This window comes from Rattus norvegicus, chromosome 14, assembly GCF_036323735.1.
Source record: "Rattus norvegicus strain BN/NHsdMcwi chromosome 14, GRCr8, whole genome shotgun sequence".
In the NCBI taxonomy this organism is placed as follows: domain Eukaryota; kingdom Metazoa; phylum Chordata; class Mammalia; order Rodentia; family Muridae; genus Rattus; species Rattus norvegicus.
The window spans coordinates 32,422,212-32,445,121 of NC_086032.1; positions in this window are offsets into that span (position 1 = coordinate 32,422,212).

Sequence of the window (22,910 nt, forward strand, 5' to 3'; positions counted from 1 at the left end):
GTGTTTTGTTTAGGAAATTTTTTCCAGTGCCCATGTGTTGCAGATGCTTCCCTAGTTTTTCTTCTATTAGTTTGAGTGTGTCTGGTTTGATGTGGAGGTCCTTGATCCACTTGGACTTAAGCTTTGTACAGGGTGATAAGCATGGATCGATCTGCATTCTTCTACATGTTGACCTCCAGTTGAACCAGCACCATTTGCTGAAAATGCTATCTTTTTTCCATTTGATGGTTTTGGCTCCTTTGTCAAAAATCAAGTGACCATAGGTGTGTGGGTTCATTTCTGAGTCTTCAATTCTATTCCATTGGTCTATCTGTCTGTCTCTGTACCAATACCATGCAGTTTTTATCACTATTGCTCTGTAACACTGCTTGAGTTCAGGGATAGTGATTCCCCCTGAAGTTCTTTTATTGTTGAGGATAGCTTTAGCTATCCTGGGTTTTTTGTTATTCCAGATGAATTTGCAAATTGTTCTGTCTAACTCTTTGAAGAATTGGATTGGTATTTTGATGGGGATTGCATTGAATCTGTAGATCGCTTTTGGTAAAATTGCCATTTTTACTATATTAATCCTGCCAATCCATGAGCATGGGAGATCTTTCCATCTTCTGAGGTCTTCTTCAATTTTCTTCTTCAGTGTCTTGAAGTTCTTATTGTACAGATCTTTTACTTGCTTGGTTAAAGTCACACCGAGGTACTTTATATTATTTGGGTCTATTATGAAGGGTGTCGTTTCCCTAATTTCTTTCTCGGCTTGTTTCTCTTTTGTGTAGAGGAAGGCTACTGATTTATTTGAGTTAATTTTATACCCAGCCACTTTGCTGAAGTTGTTTATCAGCTTTAGTAGTTCTCTGGTGGAACTTTTGGGATCACTTAAATATACTATCATATCATCTGCAAACAGTGATATTTTGACTTCTTCTTTTCCGATCTGTATCACCTTGACCTCCTTTTGTTGTCTGATTGCTCTGGCTAGAACTTCAAGAACTATATTGAATAAGTAGGGAGAGAGTGGGCAGCCTTGTCTAGTCCCTGATTTTAGTGGGATTGCTTCGAGTTTCTCTCCATTTAGTTTAATGTTAGCAACTGGTTTGCTGTATATGGCTTTTACTATGTTCAGGTATGGGCCTTGAATTCCTATTCTTTCCAGGACTTTTATCATGAAGGGGTGTTGAATTTTGTCAAATGCTTTCTCAGCATCTAATGAAATGATCATGTGGTTTTGTTCTTTCAGTTTGTTTATATAATGGATCACGTTGATGGTTTTCCGTATATTAAACCATCCCTGCATGCCTGGGATGAAGCCTACTTGGTCATGGTGGATGATTGTTTTGATGTGCTCTTGGATTCGGTTTGCCAGAATTTTGTTGAGTATTTTTGCGTCGATATTCATAAGGGAAATTGGTCTGAAGTTCTCTTTCTTTGTTGTGTCTTTGTGTGGTTTAGGTATAAGAGTAATTGTGGCTTCGTAGAAGGTATTCGGTAGTGATCCATCTGTTTCAATTTTGTGGAATAGTTTGGATAATATTGGTATGAGGTCTTCTCTGAAGGTTTGGTAGAATTCTGCACTAAACCCGTCTGGACCTGGGCTCTTTTTGGTTGGGAGACCTTTAATGACTGCTTCTATTTCCTTAGGAGTTATGGGGTTGTTTAACTGGTTTATCTGTTCCTGATTTAACTTCGGTACCTGGTATCTGTCTAGGAAATTGTCCATTTCCTGAAGATTTTCAAGTTTTGTTGAATATAGGTTTTTATAGTAAGATCTGATGATTTTTTGAATTTCCTCTGAATCTGTTGTTATGTCTCCCTTTTCATTTCTGATTTTGTTAATTTGGACGCACTCTCTGTGTCCTCTCGTTAGTCTGGCTAAGGGTTTATCTATCTTGTTGATTTTCTCAAAGAACCAACTTTTGGTTCTGTTGATTCTTTCTATGGTCCTTTTTGTTTCTACTTGGTTGATTTCTGCTCTGAGTTTGATTATTTCCTGCCTTCTACTCCTCCTGGGTGTATTTGCTTCTTTTTGTTCTAGAGCTTTTAGGTGTGCTGTCAAGCTGCTGACATATGCTCTTTCCTGTTTCTTTCTGCAGGCACTCAGCGCTATGAGTTTTCCTCTTAGCACAGCTTTCATTGTGTCCCATAAGTTTGGGTATGTTGTACCTTCATTTTCATTAAATTCTAAAAAGTTTTTAATTTCTTTCTTTATTTCTTCCTTGACCAGGTTATCATTGAGTAGAGCATTGTTCAATTTCCAAGTATATGTGGGCATTCTTCCTTGATTGTTATTGAAGACCAGTTTTAGGCCGTGGTGGTCCGATAGCACGCATGGGATTATTTCTATCTTTCTGTACCTGTTGAGGCCCGTTTTTTGACCAATTATATGGTCAGTTTTGGAGAAAGTACCATGAGGAGCTGAGAAGAAGGTATATCCTTTTGCTTTAGGATAAAATGTTCTATAAATATCCGTTAAGTCCATTTGGCTCATGACTTCTCTTAGTCTGTCTACATCTCTGTTCAATTTCTGTTTCCATGATCTGTCCATTGATGAGAGTGGGGTGTTGAAATCTCCCACTATTATTGTGTGAGGTGCAATGTGTGTTTTGAGCTTTAGTAAGGTTTCTTTTACATATGTAGGTGCCCTTGTATTTGGGGCATAGATATTTAGGATTGAGAGTTCATCTTGGTGGATTTTTCCTTTGATGAATATGAAGTGTCCTTCCTTATCTTTTTTGATGACTTTTAATTGAAAATTGATTTTATTTGATATTAGAATGGCTACTCCAGCTTGCTTCTTCTGACCATTTGCTTGGAAAATTGTTTTCCAGCCTTTCACTCTGAGGTAATGTCTGTCTTTGTCTCTGAGGTGTGTTTCCTGTAGGCAGCAGAATGCAGGGTCCTCGTTGCGTATCCAGTTTGTTAATCTATGTCTTTTTATTGGGGAGTTGAGGCCATTGATATTGAGAGATATTAAGGAATAGTGATTATTGCTTCCCGTTATATTCATATTTGGATGTGAGGTTATGTTTGTGTGCTTTCATTCTCTTTGTTTTGTTGCCAAGACGATTAGTTTCTTGCTTCTTCTAAGTTATAGCTTGCCTCCTTATGTTGGGCTTTACCATTTATTTGTACTGCTGGATTTGTAGAAAGATATTGTGTAAATTTGGTTTTGTCATGGAATATCTTGTTTTCTCCATCTATGTTAATTGAGAGTCTTGCAGGATACAGTAACCTGGGCTGGCATTTGTGTTCTCTTAGGGTCTGTATGACATCTGTCCAGGATCTTCTGGCCTTCATAGTTTCTGGCGAGAAGTCTGGTGTGATTCTGATAGGTCTGCCTTTATATGTTACTTGGCCTTTTTCCCTTACTGCTTTTAATATTCTTTCTTTATTTTGTGCGTTTGGTGTTTTGACTATTATGTGACGGGAGGTGTTTCTTTTCTGGTCCAATCTATTTGGAGTTCTGTAGGCTTCTTGTATGCCTATGGGTATCTCTTTTTTTAGATTAGGGAAGTCTTCTTCTATGATTTTGTTGAAGATATTTACTGGTCCTTTGAGCTGGGAGTCTTCACTCTCTTCTATACCTATTATCCTTAGGTTTGATCTTCTCATTGAGTCCTGGATTTCCTGTACGTTTTGGACCAGTAGCTTTTTCCGCTTTACATTATCTTTGACAGTTGAGTCGATGATTTCTATGGAATCTTCCGCTCCTGAGATTCTCTCCTCCATCTCTTGTATTCTGTTGGTGAAGCTTGTATCTACAGCTCCTTGTCTCTTCTTTTGGTTTTCTATATCCAGGGTTGTTTCCATGTGTTCTTTCTTGATTGCTTCTATTTCCATTTTTAATTCCTTCAACTGTTTGATTGTGTTTTCCTGGAATTCTTTCAGGGATTTTTGCGATTCTTTCATGGATTTTTGCGATTCCTCTCTGTAGGCTTCTACTTGTTTATTAATGTTTTCCTGTGTTTCCCTAAGGGAGTTCTTCACGTCTTTCTTGAAGTCCTCCAGCATCATGATCAAATATGATTTTGAAACTAGATCTTGCTTTTCTGGTGTGTTTGGATATTCCATGTTTGTTTTGGTGGGAGAATTGGGCTCCGATGATGCCAAGTAGTCTTGGTTTCTGTTGCTTGGGTTCCTGCGCTTGCCTCTCGTCATCAGATTATCTCTAGTGTTACTTTGTTCTGCTATTTCTGACAGTGGCTAGACTGTCCTATAAGCCTGTGTGTCAGGAGTGCTGTAGACCTGTTTTCCTCTCTTTCAGTCAGTTATGGGGACAGAGTGTTCTGCTGTCGGGCGTGTAGTTTTTCCTCTCTACAGGTCTTCAGCTGTTCCTGTGGGCCTGTGTCTTGAGTTCACCAGGCAGCTTTCTTGCAGCAGAAAAGTTGGTCTTACCTGTGGTCCCGAGGCTCAAGTTCGCTCGTGGGGTGCTGCCCACGGGCTCTCTGCGGCGGCAGCAACCAGGAATACCTGTGCCGCCCCTTCCGGGAGCTTCAGTGCACCAGGGTTCCAGATGGCCTTTGGTGTTTTCCTCTGGCGTCCGAGATGTATGTACAGACATCAGTCTCTTCTGGTTTCCCAGGCTTGTCTGCCTCTCTGAAGGTTTAGCTCTCCCTCCCACGGGATTTGGGTGCAGAGAACTGTTTATCTGGTCTGTTTCCTTCAGGTTCTGGCGGCGTCTCAGGCAGGGGTCCTGCCGCTACTGGGCCCTCCCCCACGGGAGCCCAGAGGCCTTATACAGTTTCCTCTTGGGCCAGGGATGTGGGCAGGGGTGAGCAGTGCTGGTGGTCTCTTCCGCTCTGCAGCCTCAGGAGTGCCCACCTGACCAGGCGGTTGGGTCTCTCTCTCACAGGGTCTGGGAGCAGAGAGCTGCTGCGGGCCGGGATCTTAATAATCATTTTAATTTACAGAATAATATGCTACAGCATGAGATAACATATCAATCTTTGATTATTTTTGTTTGAGTATTTTTGTTTTTTCCTAATTGCTTTAAATAGAAAAGATATTTTTATCATTTGGTGTTACTAAAATACAGATTTTTAAAGATTTTAAGTAAATTCAGAATGTCGCTACAGTTCAAATTTGTTGTTTTCTAAATTAAAGACTTAAAATTAGGGGTTGGGAATTTAGCTCAGTGGTAGAGCGCTTGCCTAGCAAGCGCAAGGCCCTGGGTTCGGTCCCCAGCTCTGAAAAAAAAAAAGAGTTAAAATTATTCAGAATTGAGCAGGGTAGTGGTGGTGCACACCTCTGCCTTTAATCCCAGCATGCAGGAAACCGATAGGCAGATCTCTGTAAATTCTAGACCAGTGTGGTTTACACAATGAAGTCAGGGACTGTTGTGTTTTATAAAAAACAGAAAGAAAGAAAGAAAGAAAGAAAGAAAGAAAGAAAGAAAGAAAGAAAGAAAGGGAGGAAGAAAGGAAGAAAGGAAGAAAGAAAGAGACAGCCAGGACCAGGAGTATGTTTGGTGGAGGCACAGTATGGTGTGGGTGGGGGATGGAGGGGTGATTCTGCAGGCCCATGCTGAGGCGTTCTCCCCCACCCCCCAGCCACATGACAAGTATAGTATAGAACAGAGTTTTTTTAGGACATGGGGAGGTGAGTTGAGGGAGTAGTAGAGACAGTGTAATGCAGAGAGAGAATAGAGGAGTAGAGGCTGGCCATGAACATGTGTGTGTATGTGGGGGAGACAAGGAGGGGAATGGGGAGTGAAGGGACAGAGGAGGAAGAAGGTAAAAGAGTAAAAGGACAAGAGAGCCAGAGAGTGAGAAGGGGGCAAGCAGCCCCTTTTGTAGTGACTCAGGCATACCTGGCTATTGTCAGGTAACTGTGGGTTGGAGCCTAGAAGAAATGCTAACATTCCCTCGTTTTGGTTTAATTAAAAAGGAAAAATTAGAAAGAGGTGATGGTGAATTAGGAATGGGGTCATCTTGATCTGTGTTACTGACTTTGAGGTGATGTCTCTCTGGGAAACCTAAGAAAATGGGGATGGGGATGTTGGTCCAGTCTCAGGAGAGTTGGCTGTTTCCTTTCCTTGCTGTCCAGGGTCTGTGGACCATCTGCAGATAGATAGGAAGGAACAGGTCCAGTAGAAGCATCTGTGTCTGTGAGAGAAGATTGGAGCATCTGTGGGTTGCTTCTCTGGAGCTGTCTTGTGTGTAGATTTTGAGTAAACTCCTGGACTTGACAAGATGCTGAAATTCGGGGCTGGGGATTTAGCTCAGTGGTAGAGCGCTTACCTAGGAAGCGCAAGGCCCTGGGTTCGGTCCCCAGCTCCGAAAAAAAGAACCAAAAAAAAAAAAAAAGATGCTGAAATTCACACACACACACACACACACACACACACACACACACACACACACGTAGAGGATAAAGCTAAGTATGTTTGGGAGAAAACATCTTTTCATAGGTATACATTTGAAACCCTTAGGTCTTTGGTGGTTAGGGTGAGGGCAGTCCGAAGACCAGGAATAGGAGAGGAATTCCACCCTCTGGAATAGGTAACAGGTAGGAATTTAGGCTTTTGATTGGCAGGTGTCCTTATCCAGATGGAGTCTTGTTTGGTCCGTGAGAGGGAGGTCTGAGTGGGTTTCCTGTAGCTTACAAGTTTACAAAAGAGATAAACTTGTTAACAACATGTACAATTTTCAAGATAAGCTTAGGGAAGACAAAAACCTTTTGTGGAGCAGAAGGAGCAAGAAGGGTTTTTTTCCCTTCTGCCTAGGAGACTGAATAGACATGAATTTAGTGAAATGAGAAACAATTTTAAGTTTACATTTGAAAGAAGAGGAAACTCAAAACCTTGACCTTGTGAATGATCACATAGTTTAGCATGAGAAATACCTGAAGTCTATAGTTAAAAGGCAACCAAAGGAAACTTGTATTTGAGTATGACAGTTGGTAGTGTAGATTCAACACAAGAAATATTTTAAGTCTACGGTTAAAAGGCAATCAAAGAAATTAAAGTTTGAACTTGTGATTATGCACTTGGACTGTGTAGTGGAATGTTTTATTAGGGTTAGGCTAATTTCTAAGATCTCTGTTGGTTAATGTTAAGACAATGGCAGAGCAAGGAGGAAATATGAAGCATTTAGTCACTGGGAGCTGAGTTTAGATAAGGACAGGTTACATCGGTGAAAGCTTATATCTGAACTTGTGTATCCTTTATCATGAAACCTGTGAGTAAGGCAAACCTGTCTGACTTGGATAAGTGATCTGGCAGTCTTAGCTAGTGAACAGATTGGCAAATGAGCTAATATAGTGGTGGATTACCTTGGGTACGGAGCTCGGTCTGTTTGCTACTGTCAAGTTACAGTTAGCTTAGCTGTCAATGTAGTCAGAAATCTGGGAGGAATAACTTACAATCTAGAGAGTCATGTATCAATTAAAATGATAGAGGTTGGTCTATAGTCCACTACCTGAACAGTTCTCCCAGGTCCTTGTGGTCTTCATGACAACTTAGGCAGAGTCAGTCTGTCAGGCCCAGAAGATGAAAGCTTTTTCCTGTGGAGTAGATGTGTGTGAGATGAGAAATGACCCCCCTTGACTTAGGCAATATGAGACATTTAACGCTCTGGGAATTCTGTCTGTCCACAGTGTAGGCCGAGCCCTAGCACGAGGCAAGACAATGAAGCAGTGTTCCTCAATGATTAGCATACCACGATCTAGGTAGAACTTTGTCGCTGTGCCATATCTTCTGAGACCTTGGGGATGGGGGGAGTAAACTGTCAGGCTATTGGCATCTCTGTTTGTCATAGGATTAAACATTATTACATTTAGCAGATTTCTGACAAGATTGAGAGCTGGTCTATTAAGCATGTCTGACTTAGACAACCTGTGTTTGTTTAATTAGTTGTTCAAGAATGTATCTAGCAAATAAACAGAGTACATTGTAACTTAATGGCATATATACGTATATGTATGTATATGTATATGTATGTGTATGCATATGCATATGCATTATGTATGTATATGTATGTATATGTATGGGCTGAGCAAATGCACGCAGGCGGTGCTCGGTGGGCCACAGAACGGCTCCAGGCTCAGCGATCTCTATGGTAGATCCAGGGCTGTTGGGTGGTGGCCCTGAGCTGTGTCTGAGCAAAGTCCTTGCAAGGGGGGTGGGACTGACACCTGAAGCAGGGTTCTGTCTCCCAGCAACTCCACTCTGGTGTGGAGTGCATTCAAGGTAGTGTGAGAAAGCCCAAGCCCAGACCAGAGTTGAGCGGGCACGGGGTTGAGAGAGAATGTGGAGAGCTGAGGATAGTAAGGAGGGAGCCCCAGGAATGAAAGCAAGAGGGAAGGCGTAGGGTGAGAAAGTGTGAGTGTGCCTCAGTGAGAGTTCCGGGCAGAGGGCAGAAGAGCCCACAGGGGTGGGGAACTGGGAGAGAGAGAGAGAGCAAAGGATGAGAGAAAAGGCTGAGAAAAGGAGGGAGGGGAAAAGCCTATGTATGGATCCCTAGCGAGAGTTCGTTTTTAAAGGGCCACTTAAGAGGCCATGTAGAGATATTGCTTGTTGGGCACTGTGACTTAGACTGAGAGATGCAGTAGAGACGACCTTCCCTTTGGGTGTGGGACGTTATTAAAATGTTCCTACTAGTGTCCTGAGAGCAAAATTACTATCAACAAACAGGCAGCCAAGTCTACATGGGTCATCACGCGGAAGCTACTGGTTGAGTGGGCTCTGGGCCCACAGGAGAACGGTTTACCTAACTTTAGGACTTTTCTACAGCAGACAGAAAACCCGCTTCCAAGAGGGAGCGGGGTCACCCAAGGATTAGCAGTCCTAGAACGAGGGAGGGTCAGTGAGGAGACCAGTCATAAAGACTGAGTGTCCTTGTCCTCAAGCGCAGCACAGGGTGGCTCAACAACCCTCTCTTGGGACCAGGGGGTGTTTATAGTGCGGGGAGGGAGCTTACCAATGCATCCAAGTTTGGGTGGATAGGTCTAAAGATCGATCCAGTGGCTGTCCGTGTGGCAGTGGGGAATGTGAACCTGCGAGTTTCTAAATCCAAGACTCTCAGTGCCAACGCTGTGTTTTATAAAAAAGGAAAGTCAGGGGTATGTTTGATGGAGGTGCAGTCGAGTGCAGTCGACTGCAGTCGACTGGGGGTGCAGTCGAGTGGGGGGAGCAAGCAGCCCCTTTTATAGTGAGTCAGGCATACCTGGCTATTGCCAGGTAACTGTGGGAGGAGCCTAGGAGAAAGGGTAACAGGGACTGATACAGATAAAGCTGCTTGCAGATGACAGTCTAAAATCCAAAAAGACACATTTTTTCCCCCTTAAAGATACTGTCTTTGCCCAATCCTAAATAGAAATGTTCCTTAGCTATTTTAAATGATAAATGCCCATGAACCTTAAATTTATATAAAAAGAAAAGGGAATACAGGTATATGTAGCCAAGTATGTGAGGTATGTTTATGATTTCAACTTGAAAGATAATGCTTTTTCTGTGCTCCAAAGCATGCTGTCCTAGAAAGGATGTATTTTGCTGGTCAGTGTAACGACCCAGAGTTAGAGTTGGGGCAGGGTTGTTGGTTTTACTCTTTCCAGAAAAACATCCAGAGAAGAAAAGGAATCTAGAGACCACTGGACAAGAGAATAAAAAAACAATACTGTTACGCTTATTAACAGTAAACCTTAAAAACCTTTTATCAGCTTGGCAATACAGAATATGATGCTTTTGTCAGAGGAGATAATTAAATCAAATAAGTACACAGGTCAGAGACAATGCGGTACTGTCTTAAATGTAAAAAGACAAGGGATTAATGCCAACAAAGGCCTAAAGGTTAAATCCATCATTCTATCCAACTGGACACACTGACAGACAATGGTCTAGTTTAAAATGACATGGATTGAGGACTTGCTACCCCCTATCAAGGAGGAAGGGTGTCATGCTACTCTGAGGAAGGGTGTCATGCTACTCCTTGGAGGGTGGGGTCCCACTGGAGAACTGACGGCAAGGCAGCCTAGTGTGATGCATAACGTAGGCTAAGACCTCTGAGCAAGCACCATGTGCTTGAGGGTATGCTAGGACGCGCAGATGGAAGGGAGCTTAAATGAAGCTGAACACCGGGAAGAAGGCTAAGTTAAAAGAGAAAATGTAAGGATAGATGCAATCTTCACAGAAGGGGGAAGAGGATAAAAGTGGATATGAAAGTTTTCAAGGGTACATAGACTCTAAGTAAATAGACTCATGCCTTTGATCCTGTTACTTGGGAAACAGACAGAGACAGATAGGTTCCTTGTGCAATGGAGGTCAGTCTGATCTACAGAGAAAGTCCAAGTCAGCCTGGGCTACACAGAGGAACTCAATAAGTAGTAATAGATGTATGTCATTGTAGAGGAGGATACCTGGACTCTGTTCAATCTTGTTTTGAATTATCAAAAGGAAAATGATTATACATACATATATAATATACACATACATACACACATACATACATACATACGTATGTGTGTTCAATGGCAATGCTGATATTGCACTTCCTCTTTGAGAGAGGTCAAAATAGAGTAGACCTGGATAAAAATGGGGTTGCTAGATTAGATCAGTTAATACTCATAAAGACCTCTAACTGATAGACTAAAAAAATGTTATGTGGGGAGAGAGGCTGTTTGTGTCCATAGGAAAGGAAAGAAAGGCTTTGGATTCCATCCAAAGTAATAAGAATCAATTTTGATAGAGAGAGACCTCTTGAAGATCTTGGCTATAGAAAGGAGAAAATCTAAAGGACCAAATGAACCAGTAATGTATAATGCTAAACCCTCTATTGAAACAACTCTGAAACTGCCTGGGACATGTATGTGTCTCCAGCCATAACTTCAGCCTACGTGGCCAATAAATCTTGTTAGTTACAGAATTCTCATGACTTATTATTACATCCTGTCCTTTCAGATGACATGAATGGAGGCTTATATTACAGTTTGGTTATATAATCAAACTAGCTTGATAGTCTTTCATCTGCTTTTAAGAAGAGCAGAAAGTCATCATTGGCTAAGCTGTGCACCTTGCAGATTCCATACATTGTTGTACAGGTTATGTATTACTTATAAGAAATTATGTTTTCAGAGCGTGACAACCAAGGAAACAACCCTACCAAGATCCACCCTTGGTGGATGCTTGGATGCCTGATCCTGCTTCAGACTGCTTTAATGCCATTCCTCAGAAGACTTGTTTCCAAAAGAGCTTCAGAAAGCTACTGACCCCAGATGATCTCAATTCATTCAGCCTTACAGCCTGATCCAGCCGGGACTTTGCTTAGGCTGAACTTTCACAGCACCCAGAGACTGGACAACGAAGACTACAGCTAGCTTTCTTAAGACTAACCACTTTCCTAATTTTCTTGGGTCCCCAAAAAGGAATTCTATGTCCAAAATCATCAGAAAGCAATTATAAGAAGACCATTTGTCTCCATCCTTTATGTTGGGGTGGACGATTTTGGTCATTTTATGAGTTATAGATATCAATCTTGTTTTGAATTATCAAAAGGAAAATGATTATACATACATATATACATATACACATACATACATACATACATACATACATATGTATGTGTGTTCAATGGCAATGCTGATATTGCACTTCTTCTTTGAGAGAGGTCAAAATAGAGTAGACCTGGATAAAAATGGGGTTGCTAGATTAGATCAGTTAATACTCATAAAGACCTCTAACTGATAGACTAAAAAAATGTTATGTGGGGAGAGAGGCTGTTTGTGTCCATAGAAAAGGAAAGAAAGGCTTTGGATTCCATCCAAAGTAATAAGAATCAATTTTGATAGAGAGAGACCTCTTGAAGATCTTGGCTGTAGAAAGGAGAAAATCTAAAGGACCAAATGAACCAGTAATGTATAATGCTAATATAGTTATAGATATATTGTTATAGATATATTGTCATTTAGGGAAATGGTTACACATAGTTATGGTCTTGGATAAGGAGGAAACAAAATAGGGAGCTTAGACTCAGGGGTTTATATCTTTTCTCTAGCCTTTCTTAGATAAAGGGAAGGGGGTTGAGAAGAAAAGGGGGGGAATATAGAATTGTCATATAGAAATAATAGAACAAAAGGGTAGATTATTGTATCTACTCTTCAACTTAGAGGTATTACTATTCTCGAATAAGGTTACTTTTGCTTATACTGATATGGATTATTATATATTGATACGGGCTTAAGTTTTTTATTGGTATAAATATTTGTATATTGAAATAAAATATAAGATTAATTCTGTTACAATATAATGTATTTGTGTTTCAACTCTTGTTTAGGTATTATACCTAGGCAACTCATTTAAAAATACAATGTTTAATCTCAGTCATTTTGATAGATGCTATTGTAAATTGTTAGAGGTGGTTGAGAAATGCAAGTTAATGATGAGACAGTAAAACTCATGGTCATGTTAGATACCAGTCTAGATTATCACAAAAACATGCATCCTGGGTTAAACAGATAATAAGTAACTAGAGGCAGACAATGTTTGCTTGTACAGATATGCTATGAGTAGGAAGATGGTCTTGAAAAACCACAGAGACTCACAGAATATGGCATTTAAAGATGTTTTTATTAATTTGAGGCCTTTTAGACATTGAGACATGTCAGCTCCTGGCAACACCCTCTTTGACTTGGAAGATGATGATGAACATTGAACGATCTCCAGTTGGAGATGGCAAGCTAGCCATTGAGCAAAGAAAATGACCCCCAACTTCACCTCCTGATAGAAGGCTGTCCAGAAAGAACAAACAGATGCAGGGAAGTTAACTCCCAACCCCTGCCAAGACAGGGTAAGCAAATCCTTCATATTCCTGCCTCACAGGAGGTCTGTCAGCCATTCTGGTACAGAGGGCTGAAGAGGATATGCCAGGGCTTTAGAGAGTACTGGGGACTGTCCAGGCAGCCCCCTGTCTCTGCATTTCTATAATTTGTAGAAGCTGCATTCCTGCACTTCCTGTATACTCAGGTTGTATTTATTCCTCTTAGATCACAGATGAGGCTGAAGACTAGATAGTCAGAGTCTTACTATAAACTTAGGTTGTTTAGGACTTAAGAGGATGTTCTAGGTCTTAAACGATGTCTTTATGATAGAAATACAAATTATGATAGAAAACAATTTAGATACAAAACTAACTCACCAAGATAGGATAGATGATAGAATCATTTATCTAAATTGCCCAATATAAATAGACTGGTCTTTTTAAATATAACTCTTACCTAACAATTTTCATAATTGTTTCAAAATTGTTCCTACTATATGTTGTTTATTATTTATTATAAGAGAAAGAACCTTTTTATTTAGACAAAAAAAAAGAGAGGAATTGTTGAGGTCTGATGTTGCTATGCATTGTAATGCTAAATTCTTTATCTAGTGAATGCCAGTTTTTGTTGTACAAACCTTGCCCCTCAACTTAGAACTATTGGCTAATAAAGATGCCTTCAGCCAATAGCTGGGTAGAAGAGAGGTAGGTGGGGCTTCAGTTACCAGGCTTGGGGTCTGAGGAGAGACCCAGAGGAAGAAAGGAAGAGGAAGGAGGAGGAAGGTACCATGGGGGAGGTTGGCCATGAAAGCATGGCCCCAAGGGGCGGCTTGTTGAAGTAGGAACAGCCCAGGGGGAACATGGCAAGTGATACCTTGGGGTTACTGAGAGGGAAGTAGACAAACTAGCACAGAGGGTTGATATCTGCCCAGCTCTAGTGCTTTAAGGCTTATTATAAGTATAAAGGTTTTGTATCTTTTATTTGGGAACTAAATGGTCAAGATGGGACAGAAATCCCTAAATAATATTTACTGTGACAACTCATAGCCTGCTGAGGGGAAGCCCCTTTTAGTTCAGATGTCTAGTTCAGTTTCCCTCAGGGTCTGGCATTAAGGACTGGTGGCAGTGGACAAGCAGAAATAGTAGCAAGTAGCACCCTGTCTGACCGTCTGGTGCTGACCCTGGCTATGGAGGCCCCAAGGCTCTTGGCAACAGCAGTGTTAAAATTCTCAGCTCGGTGTCTGAGACCCTTGGTCCTAAAGACTTGACAGCTTTCTCAAACTCCTAGCAACCACGGAGTACAGGTTTTTTGCTCTGCCTCCTTGTGGCCTTTTATCAGTCCTCAGCTTTCTTATCTCCACCACATCCCTTCTTGGCTGTTGAACTGTTAGCGCCTCCTCCCGTTGTCAGTGGCTGCTGCTCAGGCTCCAAGAACTGAATCCTCTGGCCTTCTTAGGTACCCAACCTCATATGCACAAAACACATAAACACACGGTCACACACACACACACACACACACACACACACACACACACACACACACACACAGAGTGTAGAAATAATAAGAAATTTAGCCTTTTCATATTTGTCCTTTGTGAGAATGTAAATAACAAATTCTTGTATCTTTGGATTGTATTGTTAGAATGTTTGCTTTTTAAAATCACTGGCTTGAGTCCAGTTTTATTTAGAAAAGCTCATTAAGTGAATTTTGGTTGGGCATTAGGAAAAAATTTCCCAACAATTCTGAAAGGGCCCTAAGCATGTTTCTGCCATTTTAAACTATATATTTATGTAAAGCAATATTCCTAATATTGATAATTATAACTAGAACTGTTTATCAACTCTGAAAAAAAATGTTGCTCTGTGGCCTGCACTATCAAATATTTAGGAAAGATAAATTCTGATTTTAATTTAATTTTATGTGTACGGGTGTTTGGCCTGCATGTGTGTTTGTGAACCACCCGCATGCCTGGTGCCTGTGGAGGCCAGAAGGCATCAGATGCCCTGGAACTGGTGTTACAGATGGCTGTGAGCCACCATGCCTATGTTCAAAGGAGCTAACGATCAAGCACAAGACATCCTTGACCAAGTCCTCAAAGGAGATGTGTTTGCTCCAGAAGGACACAGGGCAGGGACTGAGAGACAAAGATGGCAGCTAGAGGAAGAGGGAAAAAGAACAAAGGAGGGGGGAAGGGATATTTGCCCTGAGGAACAAGGTACTGTCGCTGGGTAGAGGGGAGACAGACGTGTCCCACAGTCAAATCACAGCTTATAAATGAAAAAGGGAATGAAGTGGTTGATTTTAATTGGGCGTGTTAATTAGGTGAGCCAAAGGGGACTTTCCATTGCTGGACTTCAGTACTTTGATAGCTGGATCTTTGGAGTCAACCCCACAGGGAGGAAGTGACCAAATAAGGGATTAGTCCTCGGTGGTTCACTTTAGCAATGTAATGTAATGGGTTTTAGCAAGGCAGAGGGGCTGGGGGAAGGGCAAGGCCTGCCAGAGCCTGTTTGCTATGCTCACTAGAGTCCCTTCAGGTGCTAGAAATCAAACAAGATCTTAACTGCTCCTAACCACTGAGCCATCCTCCATCCTGAGGAGAAATAAATACGCACACCTATCTCATTAATATGTACAGTTGAGGACATCTTTTATAAATGATCAAACTGTATTATACCAAAGGCTTGTCTTTAATTATGACTTACTATTACTAAACTAAAGTTTTGTTTTTATAACTACTTTCAAATCTACAAAGCTTTCTGGGCTTGTATAAAGTTTCTCATTTGAAAGGAGGTCACAGCGTTGTGTAGGAAGCCTTGGCTTTCAGGAAAGTGAACGCTCGGGACTCGTGCTCACCGTAAACAGATTCAGGCCGCCAGCAAGCTCTGCACACTGCAGCATCTGTGACTGTGCTAACAGCGGCTCACCATGAGGTGTGTCTCCCTCATCTGTCTCAGAATGGTATTTGGGAGGCACAAACAACTATGAAAACCTAAGTGTGTATGTGTGTATTGATTTTTAAAAACTGGCCGATCACAGAGATACAAATGACTAGTTTTCTTAGGATATTGATAATGTGTATAATTAAGAATCTATTGTGGACGATGGACAACATTGACTCTACCTCAGAGGCTAGGTAAGTGAAAACATATATACTTAAAAAAAAACTTTTAAAAAATTGCAAGGGCTAGAGTGGGTTCAACACATACTGTGCTTGTAGAGGACCTAAGTACGGTTTCTAGCAGGAACCCCAGGGGGACCCAGTGCCTCTGGCCTCCTCTGGCACTGGCATTTATGTGCAGATACTAAGACAGACATGTATAAATTAATGAAAACGCACAGCTTTTATCATTTGCTTCTTTGTTCTGGGACATTCAAGGGTTTAATGCTAGGTGAGAAGGAATGGCTATATGGTCATTCTAGCTAGTACAAATGAGGCCGTCTGTGTGATTATAGTTCTTTCTACAGCACTTATTCCCCAGTGGTGTTTTTTGCTTAGTTTTGTTTGTTTTCAGGTTAACTCAACAGGGACGCAGACACAGTCCATCTTTTGGAGGCATCTTCCGGAAAAGTCACTTGTATGTTACAGCTATCTGACTTGTGGAAAGAGTGTGTGTGTGTGTGTGTGTGTGTGTGTGTGTGTGTGTGTGTGTGTGTGAGAGAGAGAGAGAGAGAGAGAGAGAGAGAGATGAGGAAGCCATGGAGGAATGCTGCTTACTGACTTGCTTCTCATGGCTTGCTCAGCCTGCTTTCTGACTGAACCCAGGCCACCAGCCCAGGATGGCACCGCTCATAACTTCTGGGTTGGGCTGTCCCCAGACAATTATTAATTTAAAAGATGCTCTATATTCCTGTCTACAGCCTAATTTCATGGAGGCATTTTCTCAGTCAAGAGTCCCTCCTCTCATGTGACCATAGCTGTGTCTTGCTAACATCAAATAGCATACAGGACCTTCAGAATGTGAATCCAAATCCAACCGCTTGCAGTGTTTTACTGAAGGCCCAAAGGCATCTTAACAAACAGGAAAGGGGAAGAAAAGGAATAAGGACTGAAAAGTAGGGAAACACTAGCTATCTGAGGATATCATGAGACTGCAATAAAAGAGGATGTGGCCATCTACGGATAAGCTGTCGGGGCTAGAAGAGGTCTGTGAGATTGCCAAAGACAAAAATCAACTTTTAAAACATCGCCTTTTCTACTTCCCAGCAATAAACAGAAAACAAATGTTTCAATGGTACAAAATTATAGTGTCATAAAGTATCATCTGTCTGGGGATAATTCTAGTTAAACTTGGTGAAAAACACAATAAAACAGTACTGGCATTATAGAAAAATGTGTTTAAAAGAAGCGAGAAGCTTATAAATTGGAACATGTAATATGGTTAATATGATAATTCTCTCCAAACTGGGTTATGAAATAAATCTAACACAAGCAAACCCCAGCTGTTTGTCGAAACTTAACGAGCTGATCCTAAAATTTATTCAGACGTAGGAAGGGCTAAATGGGAGCCAAGAAAGTCTTGAAGGAAGCTTGGGAGGCTTGCTTCCTGAGATGCCAAGACCAACACGGAGTTCATTGTATCAGCTTGGGACAGAGGCATCGAGAAATGGCTCAAGGGACAAAATGGAGAGCTCAGAGTTAGACTGCCCACATGTGAACCCTTGATAGAAGTCTGTGATTGTGTGGTTCATCTGTGGAGAAAGGGTGAACTCAACAGAGAATGGAGCTGGGGGTAGAGAGAGGAACCAAGGTGGAGGGAGACCCGCAGGAACAACAACAGCAACAACAACAGCAACAACAACAACAGCAGCAACAACAACAACAGCAAATGGGTCCTTTCTCTTACGACATTCATAAAAATCATTTCCAGGAGAGCTAAAGATTTAGTATGAACTGGAGTGAAAACTTCCAGCCAACTCTGGCTGACGAGACGAGAGCTGGTCTGGGACTATAAGTCTTCAGAACACTTGTCCAACCTTCTTAAGATCCCGGGTTTACTTCCCAGCCTTTAAAACATATACAACCTTGTAGAAGGTGCTCTAAGGGGATATTCTCATGGCCAGGTGGGTTTTTTTTTTTTTGGTTCTTTTTTTTTTCGGAGCTGGGGACCGAACCCAGGGCCTTGCGCTTCCTAGGGAAGCGCTCTACCGCTGAGCTAAATCCCCAACCCCTCCAGGTGGGTTTTTATTCAAGATTTAGAAATGAGGAATCGATGAAAGTATAAATACATTCTGAACCATTAACATCAGTCTTCACTGAATGAGAAGACAGTATCGAATAAGATACACTATCGAATAAGATACAGGCACAGAGTAATGCAGGGCAGAGGGGTTATTTCACACACACACACACACACACACACACACACATATATATCCAGAAAAATCATATCCTATAATTTCATTTTTATAAAGACAGACAAACCAACAGGAAAATAGGCAGAAGTCTTAGTCATTGCTTCCCCATGAGGCATTCAAATTACTGATAAGCACATCTAAGGGGAACCTATCACATCAATAGCCAGGGAATTTACCAATCAGAACCATGATGAAATAGAGCCACATATAAATATGACTTAATTTTAACTGAAGTACCAAGTCTAAATGTTCTGTTGAACTCTGCAAGGGCAGAAGGAATTGTTGACCCACTGGGGAAAACAGGTCCTCATGGTAAAGTAGAAAGACTCAAACCCTATAACCTAATGAGCCCCCTCCACAGTGAAACAGAGAAACATACACACACACACACACACACACACACACACACACACACTGGACTTGGCAGTGTAAGCCTCCAATCCCAGCTATTCGAGATGCTGAAGCAGAAGGACCACAAGTTTCCAGGCCTGCTCGTGCTGTGGGATGATTGCAGTAGCAACACGGGTAAGTCAGTGTTGACACTGCCTCAAGTTAAAAGAGAGCAGGGGGTCAATGAGACACCTCAGAGGGTAATGATGCTTCCTAGCCTGGCACCCTAAGTTCAACTGACATTCTCCAGGATCCTCATGGTGAGAGAGTGAGTGATTCCAGGAAGTCATCCTCCACACATGAACCGTGACACACACACACTCTCTCACACACAATAAATAAGAGAGAAAGTAGGAGGGAAAGGGGGAGGAAAGGAGAGGTGAGGGAAAGTGAGATGAGATCGGGAGGGGGAGGAGAGATGGAGAGAGAGAGGTGGGGGAGGGGCAGGGGAAAGGGAAGGGAAGGGAGAGAATAGTAGGAGAGGGGTAGGGGGAGGGAAGGAGAGAGAGAGAGAGAGAGAATACTCAATGTCAGAGTACTTACCTAATTATGTGGCTCCAGGACTAGGGCTTAAAATCTCTGGTACTGGAGAACAACAACAAGAATCCTAAAAACAAGAACAACCAACCAAACCAAAAAAAAAACAAGAAATGCACAAGAATATTCAAGGGCCATTCTCCTTAAAGTTGGAAGGAGCCCAAAGTCTCTCCAATACAATGAATAAACATTGTAATCCAATGTACAGCTACATGTAACTCACAAATACAGCAGTGAGAACAGTTAAGATACACAAGCACACACTGTAGAAGTTTATCTCCATAAGGTTCAAAATCTAAAGCAAAGCGAGCAAATGGTTAGTAAGAGTCAGATGCTTCCAAGGAGGTGACATCTGTGTTATCGAAGGAAGTGGAGAGAGGGGTTTATAATTGTTGTTATGCTAACAATCATGTCTCATGCACTGTTATATGTTTTAAACTTCACAATGAAGCATGATGCTAAACATTTGCTTATTTTTTATTATATGTGTGTGAACGTTTGACCTTCATGTGTATATGTGCACTACATACATACCTGGTGCCTGTGGAGGTCAGAAGAAGTCATTGGATTCCTTGGGACTGGAGTTATGGACAGTTGGGAGCTGTCATACGGTGCTGGCAGCTGAATCTAGGTCCTTTACAAGAGCACTAAGTGCTCTTAACTTCTGGCCATTTTTCAGCCAGAAAAAGACATTCTTAATCTGGTAACTTCTTGTTATCTTGCTCTGAATTACTTCTGCTATGTTAGCCAAGAACCTACCAGATGCTTCCAATGGTTTAAGCAACCCAGTTGTGTCACTTTGTAAGGACGGTCTTACTCTTAATTAATTAATATGCACCCTGCTTATTAACATGGTTCATAAGCAGGGTGTGGAATTTGTGATTACTGGTGTTAAACTACTTGGCTCTCAATGCCCAGGCCCTGCCCAATGGGTGTTCTGCCTTGCCAGAAAGTTGCAAAGGGAGAGAACAGTACTTTTCTAAGGAGGCAGCCATGACAGGAGATTGAGAAGAAATTTAAGCTACCATGCCTGACAAGCTCTACAGCTAGATGGATTCTCTGCTCTGGCCTAGGCCTGTCATGGATGCCATTGCTCTGGACACTTGCAGGTGCGCCTCGATATACCCTGAGGTTTCACTGTGGTTTCCTCTAACTTCTATGTTTCTTGGATGTACTTTTCTCTCCTGCATGCACTGTCATGCCCCTTCATGTCATTTGTGTCAGAAATCAGTTACATGTCTTCTGCTAGACTCTATAGGGATATACTAGCAGGGTATAAAATATAGACTCTAGGGAGTTCGACTCTTTGTAAAAGTGAGAAGCATGGAGCTAAGGAGATATAGCTCAGTCAGTAAAGTGTTTTTTTGTACAATCATGAGGACTTGAGTGATCTTTAATGCTTGTGTAAGAAAGTTGGGTCTTGCAGTATGTACCTGTGATCCTAGTACTAGCAAACCAGAAATAGGAGCACCTTTGGAGGTAGCTTGTTGACCACCCAGTCTAGCTGAGTCAGTAAACTATGAATTTAGGGTTCAGTGAGAGACTTTGTACAAAAGGAACTCTGATAAATGAATAATAGGGTGGAGAGGGATTGAGGAAGCCATCTACCATTGGCATCCACCTGCATATACATACACATGAACACTTACACACATACATACATAAATGATGAGACATTATATATCTGGCAGGCAAGAAATTGTCTCATATAGCCTGAAGCAGATTTCCTGTCTGTATATAAGAGCAGAGTAGGCAAAGCAGAATCTGCAAGGGGCAGTGCAGGGGTGGTGGGGGGAAGGGAAGGTCAGGGCTGTGGTATTAGACATGGAAATCACTCAGAGATCATCCAAAGAAATGAAGTTCCTGAAGAAAGCAGCTTGCAAACCAGCTGGAGACAATAGCTAGCACACACAATCCTTTCTAATCGCTGTGCCCTGTTACGGGTGTCTGACACATTAAATTACTTAAACCTGGACCTCCCGAGGTCAGACCTAGTTATGGCCATTTTATACAGAAACCATGGCGAGAGAAGTCAATTTAAATTGTTCAAAATCTCACCACCAATGAATGTTGTGGGCCTATCGAGAAGGGAAGCCTCATCCTGGAGGCCTGGCTCAGCAGCAGAAGCGTTTGTGAGACCCTATACACAGCCAGTAGGCACATCAAAGGCTCCCAACACCGTTATACATCGGGGAAAGCTAATGAAAACCTAAAGGAAGTGATACTTTATGGTCACCGAGGAGACTCAAGTAAGAAAGACAAAATGAAAAACAGCGTTAGCCAAATATGGGCAAGTCTAGAACTCCACATCCTGGTGGGAACATTTCTGCCTGGAGAAGTTTGAAACCCCCTCAAAGTTAAGCACTAGAACTATTAGCTCTAACACTTCCACTCCAAAGCATAAGCTGGGACAGAAAACATCCGTCCACGTAAAAACACATCTGCAGATGCTCTGATCTGTGTGAACTGAACTGCTGATATTCTGACAACACAGATTGTATTTGCCCCAAGGAACTATTTCTTAAAGGGTCCACATTTGTCCTGGTGACCTTTTTTCTACTTCCTCTGGTGGGCGGTGGGCTAGAAGGGAAGGTAAAGCATTTAAGTACACTTATTAAATAGGATTTGAAACAAACATAGCCCTACAGAAACCAGTCATAAAAGACCATGTAATAAAACATTTGAGGTCTGAGGGTGTTAACCACTCCTCTGTCCATTTTCTAGCCTCATGGATCAGTCTTACTTAGAACTCCAGGCTTGTCCTGGAAAACTAAGAGCCCAGAATCTGGTGAGCCTTATACCCATCCCCTTCCCAAACTCTTTAAAGCAGATAGAACAGTGATTGATGACACTGGGGAAAGGTACCGGGGTGGTCCTCCAACCCTTCCCGCCTTATCTTGGTAATCCCTCCACACATTGCCTGTAGTCTCATCCTTCATCCACTCCTTTATCCACTCATTCATTCACTAGCTCATTAAATATTTATCGGATATCCGATACGATCCAGTACGAAGCACCTAGCGAGGAGTGTAGGCACTTGGCACGAAGGCTGAAGAGGTAGCCATTTCACTAAAGTGACAGTTCTAAAGACCTGGGTGCTTAAACAAAACCCAGCCGTTTTCAGTGTTGGCTCTTTTAAGACTCATCACCCCCAAAGTTCTGCTTCTCTCCATTTGCGCTTGTCCTGTGGTGATCTTGTGGAGTACCAGAGACTGATGATGTGTCAAAGGCTCCCACCCTAACCTTCCCTTTGAGCTCTCGTCTCGTCTATCCAACTTAAAACAATCAATTCGTTTAAAACATTTTAAACATCTCTAGAGCTGGGAATATAGCTCAGTGCTAGATTGCTTGCCTAGCATGTCTGAAGCCCTGGGTTCGATCCCCAGGGCTTAAAGGAAAAATCTAAAGCCAAACGGATCCTTTTCCTATCCCACTAACTCAAGCATATTCATGTCTGTTTTCCCAGAAAGTGATATCAATATCGATCAGATGGTTTAAAAAGCTTGAAATCTGCTCATCCCTTCTTAAACACCATATCCAGCCGACCCACCAGCCACGTTAAGTTTCACCTTCGGAAACCTGTTGGTTTTGTTGCTATTTCACCATCTCCAGCATCAGCACCAGCATCCTGGTTCAAGTCATCAGTATCTTCTGGTAGGATTAGCACGACGGGGAATTCCAGCTTGTCCCACCCACCTGCTCCAATGTAGCAGCTAAAGTGTTCTCTGCAAGAGCGATGCTGGACCACAGATGAGTCTCTGAAGCCAGTGGTCCCTTCTCATACTCAGTTTCATCCCCATGGTGCTACCTCTCTGACATCCACCTACTCCTTCTATTTATTTAATAGATAGTCTTGCTTAGTAGCCCAGGCTGTCTTTGAAATT